Genomic DNA, 11,189 nt, shown 5'->3' with positions numbered 1-11,189 from the left:
TAAAAACATCATATCACAGTGATATATGTGCACCTATGTTCATAGCAGCACAATTTGTAATTGCTAAAATGTGGAAGCAACCCAAATGTCCATCCACGGAGAATTGGATAAGAAAATTATGGTACTTTTATATAATGGAATATTACTCAGCTGTAAAGAAAGATAAACTCGAGGCCTTTATATTTAAATGGTCCCAACACAAATCTTAAAGGCCAGAAAATCTTGAAGTATTTCAAGCCTTAAGAGCAAATATCTTCCAACATAGACTAGCATACCCAGCAAAACTTTCCTTCAAAATAGATGGGAGAAATAAGGACATTTCATGAAAAGACCAGCTCAAGAGATTTATGACTAGGAAACCAATACAAAAAAAAAAAAAAATTGACAATATCCTAGAGAGAAACAATGAATCTAATTCATTTAAAAACCCAGATCAATCAATAAAAAACCATAAAGGCAATGGATAAATAACAAGAAATGACAAGAAAAAGAACAAAAGAGTCCCTAACAGAAACTATAATTGCTTTTCTTTTCCCCTGTTAATGGGCCTGACTCCCCAACTGAAAGACAAAGACTGGGGGACTGGATCCAAAAACAGAATCCAACAGTCTGTTGAATTCAAGAAATTTACCTAACTCAAAAGGATGCTCACAGACTAAAAGTTAAAGGATGGAAAACAATATGTCATGTGCCAGAACTCCAAAATCAAACAGAGGTGGATATTTTAATCTCTGGGTACACTTCAAGCTAAAACTGATCAGAAGAGACAAAGAAAGAAACTACACTACATTCTACGTAAGGGAAAATCCAACAAAAACAGATAACACTGATAAATATGCAGTAAATACTGGTGCGCCTATTTTCAGAAAACACTGCTGAACAGAAAAAAAATCAAATAAAGGATAGCACAGTCACAGAGAGGAATCTTAACACCCCACTTTTGCAAAGAGACAGATTGACTAAACCAAAAATCAGTACAGAAATATCACCACTGAATCATACCCTTGAACATACGGTCTTAATAGATACCTATAAAGTTTTCCACCCCACTACAACAGAGTATACATTGTTTTCTGCAGCACATGGTACTTTTTGCAAAATGGATAACATACTAGCCCACAAAATCTGTTTGAATAAATGTAAAAGAATTGAAATTACCCCCATGTGCTCTATCACATCACTATACAGTGGAAAACCAGGAAGTAGAAGCACCTGCAAAATTTACAGCACACTCATGAATAAATAATGGATCCGAGAAAAAAATGCAGGAAGAAATTTTAAAATTCCTGGAAATTAATGACAATGCCAGTACAATTCACCAAATTCCTCAGACACTATGAAAGCAGTTGAGTGAGGAAAATTCATTGCAGCCAATGCTCACATTAGGAAAATAGAGAAAGTAACCTTATGAGAACCTTATGAGAACCTCAAATAACCTTATGAGAACTCTTAAGATACTTGAGAAATAACAACAATCCAGGCCCAAACTAGAACTTTGTTTTTTTTTTTGTTTTTTGTTTTTTTTATTTTAAAGATAAAAGGAGGGAAACATTAACAGACATACAACATTTTACAACATATCACAAGCACAATACAGACAATACAGAGTTACAAACAAAGTGGTAGGGAATTAACAATGGTGGTTGTATTACATATTGATATCTTCAAAGTGGCTTCTCATGAAAACAGATATAGACATGCAATACTGGTCAACCAAAGACTCATTGACAGTTTCTTTCAGAATAGAAATAGAAGACAGAAGAACTTTGGAGGGAAACTAATAAGATTAGAGCTGAAATCAATGAGACAGAAACAAACAAAAAATCAACAACTTAAAGAGCTGCTTCTTTCAAAGAATTTTTAAAAAGATAAACTTTAAGTGAGGCTTACCAAAAAAAGAGAGAAAAGACTCACATTAAGGCAATCACAAATGAAAAAAAAAAAATCACAACAGATACTGTCAAAATCTAGAAGATGTAACTACTTTGAAAAATTGTATTTCAACAAATTGGCAAATTTTGAAGAAATAAACAGATTTGTAGACTCATACAAAGTACCAAATTAACTCCAAAAACACATACAAACAACCCCAAAACAAGCAATAAAACTGACACAGTAATACAGAGTTGACCAATTTTTTAAAAGCCCAGGACCTGACAGATTCACTACTAAATTCTACAAAACCTTTAAGGATGTTACATAACCATTACTCAAGCTCTTCAAAGAAAGAGAGTACTTCCAACTTTGTTTATAGAAGCCAGTATCACCCTGATTCCAAAACTGCATAAAGACCCAACTAAAAATATACTATAGGCCAATCTACTTACTGATACAGATGCAAAAATGCTCAAAAAGATATTAGCAAATAGAATGTAGCACATCTTCAAAAAGAACATACACTGATCAGGCAGCTTTCATCCCGGAGATACAAGGATGATTCAGCTGCATAAATCAATAAATATATTAAATCAGTTAAGAATAAGAAAGTTTTCTGAAAATCACCTAATCATGTCCGTAGATGCATAAAAGGCTTTCAAGAAAATCCAGCACCCATTTGTGATTAAAAACTCTGAAGTAAACAGGTACAGAAGAACCACATCTGAATTTCATAAAAGCCATTTATGACAAACCAACAGCCAACACCATATTACATGGGGGAAACCTAAAACCACTCTCCCTAGAATCAGCAACAAAACAAGGAGGCCTTATCACTTCTTCTGTTCAACATAATACCTGAAATTTTAGGCAGAGCAATCAGACAATATAAAGAAATAATAGGGATACATACAAGAAAGGAAGAACTCTAACTATCATTATTATTATACTCTACATAGATTAACCAAAGAATTCCACCAAAAACTATTAGAACTAATGACCAACTTCAGCCATACAGCAGGGTACATGATCAACACAAAAAATCATTAACATTTGTGTATGTCAATAATGAACTCACGAGATGGAAATTATGAAAACAATATCATTTACAGTAACTTTAAGACAAATGTAATACCTAGGAAATAACCTAATCTAACCAAGAAAGTGAAGCATCTCTACAAAAAAAAACTACATTACTCTGAAAAAGGAGATTGAAGAGGACATTATAAAATGGAGAGAAGTCCCTTGCTCCTGGATAGGCAGAACCAGTTGTCAAATGGTCATACTCCAATAACTGTTAGACAGATTTAATGCAGTCTCAGTCAAAACACTAACAACATACTTTACACACCTGGAGAAAACAATCTTAAAATTCATATGGAAGCAGAAGAAATCAAGAATAGTAAAAGCAATCTTTGGCAACAAGGGCAAAGCAGGAGACATTACACTATCTGAGTTGAGGCTACAAAACAGTGACAAGAACAGCATGGTGCTGGAACAAAAATAGATCCATGGATCAGTGGAACAGAATAGAGGATACAGAAACATCCCCAGACACATTCAGCTTTTGATCTTTGACAAAGGGGCCAAGAGCATACTTTGGAGGAAAGATAGCCTATTCAACAAGTGGTGCTCAGAAGACTGCATAACTGTTGAGGAAAATTGAAACTGTATCCATATCTCTCACCATGTACTAAATTAAAATAAAAATGAATCAAAGATCTAAACATTAAAATAGAAACATTGATCCTACTGAAAGAAAAAAATAGGTAAAACACTTGAAGCCATAGGTGTAAGAAAGGATTTTCTATACCAAACTGCAATTGCCCAAGAAATAACAATAAGAATTACAAAAAAGATTACCTCAAATTGAAAAGATTTTGTGTAAAGGGGAATGAATTAGTAGAGTGAACAGACAACCTACAGAATGAGAAAAAAGTTTGCTAGCTACTCCTCAGACAGAAGACTAATACCTAGAACAGGTAAAGAACTCAAAAAAATTAGACCACCTAAGTTGAAAGACCCAGTTCAGAAATGGACAAGAGAAATGAACAGACACTTCACAGAGGAAGAAGTACAAATGGTCAATGTATATACAGAAAAATGTTCAGCATTTCTGGCTATTCAAGAAATGCAAATTAAAGCAATGCTAAGATTCTATGTTACTCCAGAAAGAATGGTAATGATCAAGAAATCAAGTAAAACAGCAAATACCAGGAAGGTTGTGGTGAAAAAGGAACCCTCTTTCACTGTTGGTGGGAACATAAAGTATAGCCATTATAGAAATTACTATGGAGATTTGTCAAAGAACTAAAATTAGAAATTCTATATAACCCAGCTATCCAACTTCTAAGTATCTTCTCCAAAGAGTTTAAAACATCATACTACAGCAATACATGAATAACGATATTTATAGCAGCACATTTCATAATAGCTAAATCCTGAAAGCAACTGTAGAACAGTCAACATGCAACTGGATAAAGAAAACATGGTATCTGCATATAATGGAACACTACTCAACTATAAAGAAGATAAATTTGAGACATTTGTAAGAAAATGGATGCACCTGGAAAATATAAAAAAACAGAGCAAAATAAACCAGACACACAGGTTTAAATAATGTACGGTAACTCTCGTTTGAGTAAGGCAAACTACAAACAAAGAGATCAACAGAGGATGGGTGGAAGGAGACAATGGGATGGATCTATTGCAATGGGAAGTGGTCCAAGAGACCAAGCGCATGGGGTAAAGGCAGCGGGTGGGGGGGCGGAAGGGAAAACAAGTAGAATAAAGATATGCATTGTTTCTCTGATAGAAGAAACTTGAAGTATAAATAATTTAGAGAACAAAATAAAAGAAAGATTTTAGAAAATAGGGAGACTGAGTTTTTTAAAAGGAAGCTGACAAAGTTTGAAAGTAGGTGGAGGGTGAGGAGAGGAAGTGGATGAAAAAGAATTAAGATGTATTCTATATATATGCACTAATTTCTCTGATTATAATCCTTATCTTCTGTAAATATGTACTAATAAAAATAAAATACCACTTTAAAATGTAATATAGAATGCTTTTAAAAAGTGCTTTGATCTGGACATGGTGGTGCCCACCTGTAATCCCTCAGGAAGCTGAGGCAGTAGGATCACAGGGAGTTCAAGTCCAGTCTGGGCTACATAAGCTAGTTCAAGACCAGCCTGCACTACATAGAGAGACCCTGTTGTTTACTTTATTTCAAATCCTGATACTTTTTTTCTTTTATTTATACTTTAAGATTTTAATTGGTAATAACCTGCTAAGCAAGTTGCTTATAGAAACTACAGCCATTTCTCTTGAAAAATGTACTAGTTCTTTTGTCAATACATATGTCCATGCTTTAAAAAGAGAGTGACTCTATTTGTGAGTTGTGAATTGCTTTAATGATGTATCCATACCAGTTCATCAAATGTAACCAAATGCACTACACTAGTACAAGATGTTAATAATTGGGAGGGCTCTGGTGGCAAGAGTGGGCAGGGCATAGATATACACTGATTTCTGCTCAAGTTATCTCTGAGTCCAAAAGAGCTAAAATCAATAGTTAATTTGAAGAAGTAACCATATTGGGCCTATTTTAGGCCTAAACTTAAGCAGGCATGGTTCCTTTGACTTCCTTGGAGCCAATAGCCTCCAAATAAATGTCCTACAGCCTTACTAGGCAGAACATGTGGAGAGCCCTCATGGAGGTACCTTCTAAAAGGAGAAGACCTTGCCACCCAACCAACAGTGAGAGTTTCAGTCATTTGTGCTGGTCTCCCACAGCAGCCAACGCCTACCTAGTCTAGATTCCCCAGCAGAGCTATCATCCAACCTGTGAGTTAAAGAGTTTGGACTTCTCAAACACGGAAGATATCATACTGAGCAAGAGGAAACATCCTGCTGCTCCGTGTTGGATTCTGTGACCCATAGAATTATAAATAAATTGGTTGTTATGTTAGGGCACTTACCATTTATGCTTGCTTGCTTTAAAGCATGTGTTACAGTGGTCAGAGTTCTGATACTCTAACAAAATACCTGAGATGGCCAATTTTTTAAAAGTTCATTTAGGGTTTTTAATTTTATTTATTTATTTCATTGTCAATGCCTGTTGGGAATACAGAATGGTGAAGTTAATTTTGGAAATTGGCACATGAATGTAATATACCTTTTTCTATCCTATTTCCTCCCCCAGGTTTTCCCTCCCTCTGTTCACTTCCTCAACTCCAAAAGTCTAAATCTTATAGCCCTCCCATCTCTTTTATTCCTATTTACTTATTTGGTTTCTCACAAAATATAAAGCATGCAGAATTTACTTTCTGAGTCAGGCTTATTTCATTAATATGATAGTCTTATAAATCTATTTATTTTCTTGCAAATGACCTGACCTCATTCCTCTTTGTGGCTGAATGAGTATTTCCTTTGTATATATATCACAATTTCTTTGTCCATTCACCTGTTGAGGGACACTTAGACTGTCCCCACAGCTTTGCTACAATGAATTCTATTGTAATAAATATAGGTATGCTGATATTACCATAGTATGCTCACTTATTTCTGGATTATATCCAGGAGTTGTACATGTGGACCAAATGGTAATTCTATTCTTAGTTTTTTGAGAAAATCACCATGTGATTTCCATAGTGATTACACTAGCTTTCTGTCTTAATTACTATTCCCTCGTGGCTGACACAAAATACCTCATACCCAAAGTTAGAGGGGGAAAGGTTTATTTAGCTCACAGTTTGCAGATGTTTCAGTCCATAATTAGCTGGCTGTAAATGGCTTGCCAAAGGACCATCACAGAGTAGAGCCAATTCCTGCCAAGCAGAAGACAGTAAAAGCAAGCAAGCAAAGGCCCTTCACAGTATTTTTCTGCCCCTTTTATCTTATCCAGGCTACTTAGGGCAGGTAGCACTGATAACCTTAATCACAGCGCCTTTGAGGCTAGCAGTGCTCCATGAGTCAGTTCCAGCCTCACACACTCCAGATCCAGCCACCTCTGAAAATGTCCCACCTATGACAGCATAAATTTTGGGGGCAACATCTAGACACCAGCCATAACACTTACCTTTCTACAAATAAAATAGGAGGGTCTATGATAGGTTCATTTTTGGCTCACAGATGCAGAGATTATGTTCCATGATCAAATGGCCTATTGCTTATATTATATTATATTATATTATATTATATTATATTATAGCTGAGAGCCTATGGTAGCAGTCTGCTCACTTTGTGCTGGTTAGGAAATGGAGAGAGAAAGAAGGGGGTCCAGGTTTCTAATTTTCTCTTCAAAAGCATGTTTCCTATGACTGGAAGACTTCCAGCTAAACACTATTTTAAAGGCTCTATAACTTCACAATATCCTCACAGGATGGGAATAAAGCTCTTACCACAAGGACTTACGGGAGTTACTCATCTAAAGCACAACACAGCAGAAGGTAAGTGAAGCATCAAGTAAATTAAAAGTTGATCAAATAAAGATATTTTATTTTACTGCTCCTCTATAATATTTGCCAGTCTGCAAGTGGAAAGTATAATTATGCATGTTCAAAACACATGATGTGTGTTTAAGTAAAAAATTACTACAGTGAGAGACACACTCACATTAAGCCCTACTCAGATGATTTCCCCTTGCTTCAAACACACTTATCCCACCCTCTTGCAACTGTTTCAAGCATTTCTGGGAGTACTCTCCATGAATGTCTTTGGTTAAGCTATAGTAGCTGCCTCAGTGTCCTGAATCTATTCAAAATATTTACCTTTCATGGTCATTTTTACCTTTAAAAAACACCAAAGTCATGCAGTGCAAGATCCAGTGAATAAGGGTTGTGATTACACACCCTAATGTATTTACCAACCCACCTTTCCCACAGATGGTACACACAGCAGCAGAATTCACTGACTTTTTATCATACGTCATAATGATATTCACAAAAGAGGACTTCCAAAACTACTCCAGGAAGTGGCAAGAAAATGATGGGATAATTGAGTTTGGGGAGCAAGAGGGAGTGTTTTGGGCAGTAATGGCAATGTGACTCTTACTCTAGTAAATCCTTAAAATTAATCAGTCATTGTATTTTTGATCACCCTTTTTAATTCAGAAAAAAACAACCTTGCTAAGAATTGCCTGATCTCACACTGAGAAAGGACAATGTTTAGTTGTCAAACCTAAATATATAGAACAAAGAAAAGTGGTATGTGGTGGACCCCCAACCTGCATTTGTGTTTCCTCCTCACCAGGAACTCATGAATAGTCTTAGTTGGGATTCCACTGATACTTATTTGGCACCTGCTGCATGCCTGGTATTATTCCAGCAGGATGCATCCAGCATGGAACATAACAAATTCTCTACCATGGCGATCTTTCCCAGGGCAGCATGTAGGGATAGGCATGCTAGACAGCTGGAACTGATTGATCTTGGAAACACAGCTTTTAAGAGTCCTCCTTTGTCATGGCCTCAGATGATTCCTAATGTAGTTACAAAAATGAATACATAATAAATATAGTAATAAAGAAACACTTATTAATTACTGAAATTTTTGAGTTTCCATGTGTAGTTCAGATTTTCAATATTGTACCTGGATTAGTGAGACCAAAAATAGGGTTCTTTCTTCCATACCTACGTCATGTCTGCTGCTGGTGAAGCACTTTGTCCTAGGGAGCACTTCTCTTGTCACTACAGGCCCTGCAGCTTCTGGCTTTGAGGTGCAGTCCCTTGGTCAGCTGGTTTTTTGCTTATATCTTCTCTAAAGCAATGAGAAATAGGATTTGTGGTGAAGTATAATATGAATGTGTTACCGTAGGTGATGGGGTCCCAGATGGGTTTCTAGGCTCTTGTATATGACAAACATAGAATTGGACATGGCATACATTGATAAGGAAATAGCAGGAAATGCTAATTAGGCACCAGCATGTTCAGAGTGAGTGGAGACTCGAAAGGAAAATGGCACAAGTGCTGAAGGTATAGTATTTAAGAATTTTAAAATGTTGCACTGGATCTAACACATTTCCCATTGGGCCTTGCAGGGCATGAGCTTGGATCGGAGAGAAAATTGATTCCTTTCATGGTTGGGATTTAAATCAGAGAGTAAATGATACAGGGTCATAAAGCAATTTAATTAATGTACTCTATTTATAGAGAGATAAATATAAAATTACTAACATGTAAAGCTACAAAATAAAAAGGGTTCAAAACAGAGCACCAAGTGTAATAAAGATATGGACACTAAACCTTTCAAAAGAAACAGTGGAAGGGGTTAGAATCAAAGTGAAGGGGTCTAAGTGGAAGGTAAAAGTGGTGTGGGAGTGTGGGCAGTGTGAGGAAGACACACACTGAGGACAAGAACGTGTGTGAGCTGAAGGAAAATAGAAGAAACGTCAGACAACAGCCTTCAGTAGGGTTCTGGAGGTGGAGGCCTTGTCTCTCTATTTGGTCTGATTGAGATCAGACTGCTAGTCCCATTCGCTGGGCAGTCTTGGGGAAAACCTCCCAGCCTCATTTTCTTCAGTGGCAAACTGAAGCAGTTTGGATCGAAGGATTTTCTGGAGTCCCTTCCCTGTCCTGGAATCACCCTTCACTGAAGCTGGCCTCATTCAGGGGCTCCCCCTCAGCAGGTTCCCACTGAACTTAGGCTGCTGTTTATTCTTCCTAAGTTGTTAACACACTTTTATTTTTGTGTCCTTAAGTTTACATTGTCCTTGGATTTATGGTTGGTGCTCATTTTGGCTAATGCTGGAACTAAGAAGACTCTGCTTGTTTGCATCTCACAGCCAATTCTATCAGCCTGTAGCCTCTAGGAAAGTAGATGCTGTGCCATTAACCACACAAGAGCCTACAAAGTGTTGTTGAACAGAGATTCTGTCAGTCCCAGGAGCACGTGAGTGGTCTATTGCCTAACCAGCTGCTTCACAGGAAGAAAACAAACTGGAATTCCTTCTTCCAATTACACAGTGCAATGAATAGAAGGAAGGTGACAGCAATTATAGTTCATGTTTGCGCCATGTATTAAAGGACAAAAGCTTGCAGAGTAACTGCCACTTGCTCAAGGAGGCTAAACTGCGGAATGGTTGCCAAGGCTTTGAGGCTCACTGGGTTTAAACAATGGGCCCAGATTTTCTGGGCAGCCTCACCAAGAATCAATACAGATATTTCACGCTCTGAAACCAAGCATCTTCCATGTCTTGGCCTCTCAAGTTACTTATTTGCATTATTTAATGTGTACTTACTGGCCCATATTGCTACATGAGCATCTGAGAAGCATGAGAATAAAGTCTGCTTATTTTATATCTTACAGAAGACAATCCTAGCACCAAGTAAGCACATAAAAATATACTTGGTTATCTAGTGACCATGAACTAAATGAAAAAATAAACTATTAATATAATGAAATAATCAAATTGTAGATGTGGTGGGTACCAGAACTGTTTCTGCACCTTGTCTTTTGCAAACTAAATTGCCTCACTGAGGGGAGAAATATTTGGAGGAAATTTGACCTCTCGTCCACAATTAGCTGTGTGTTGAATAAATGGATTTCAGCTTATAGGAGTGAGAGCTGGAAAGGATCCAAAGTTCATTTAAGTCAAACTGCACATCTTAAAGAAAGATAAAAGGGAACCTTGGAGTTGACAAAACTAAATATGTAGTTCAGTAGTTGAGCTAGGCCTGGAGCTAGTTAGGAGTCAGTTTCGAAGGCCCACTGGACATCTTTTCCTTGATACATATATCCTTTTATTCTATGGTTGCCTTTTCCTATAAAAACAAGCCCTATTTGAAATTCTAATTCTGAGGGTATTCTTTCTTGTTTAAAAGATTAACATACTATAAAGAAAAAGAAAGAACGCCTCCGGAGGCTGAGGCAGGAGGATCATTGTGAGTCTGAGACCAGCCTGGGCTACAAAGTGAGCTCAAGGCCAGGCTGAACTGCAGAGTAAGAACCTGTCTCAAAAAGAAAAGAAGAAGATATATGAGGCCTCTTGTACTGAGATACCTTTGACCTTGGCTATTGTTCGTTTACCCCACGGTTGAGCATTAAGTAGGTTCTAATATGTACTGGCTCATCCACCTATTCTGTCACTTTGTCTTCTCTTGCCTGAAAATTCACCATTTTGCGTCGCGTTATCTTGTGACTTTGATTCCACTGCTATGCTCATGATCATGTGGTTATTAACATTTGATCAATAAATATATTTATATATTCATTTTATTAACACTCACTCTATTTTGTTAGTGAAAATATTTTTCTCTCCTGTGAAGTTGATAAAGGATTGAAATCTTTCTGTTTCTTCTGTTCACTGACTCGCTAGC

The sequence above is a fragment of the Chinchilla lanigera genome, unplaced genomic scaffold (assembly GCF_000276665.1).
Source record: "Chinchilla lanigera isolate Chin_1 unplaced genomic scaffold, ChiLan1.0 scaffold00001, whole genome shotgun sequence".
In the NCBI taxonomy this organism is placed as follows: Eukaryota; Metazoa; Chordata; class Mammalia; order Rodentia; family Chinchillidae; genus Chinchilla; species Chinchilla lanigera.
Note: the sequence above shows the minus strand (reverse complement) of the source record.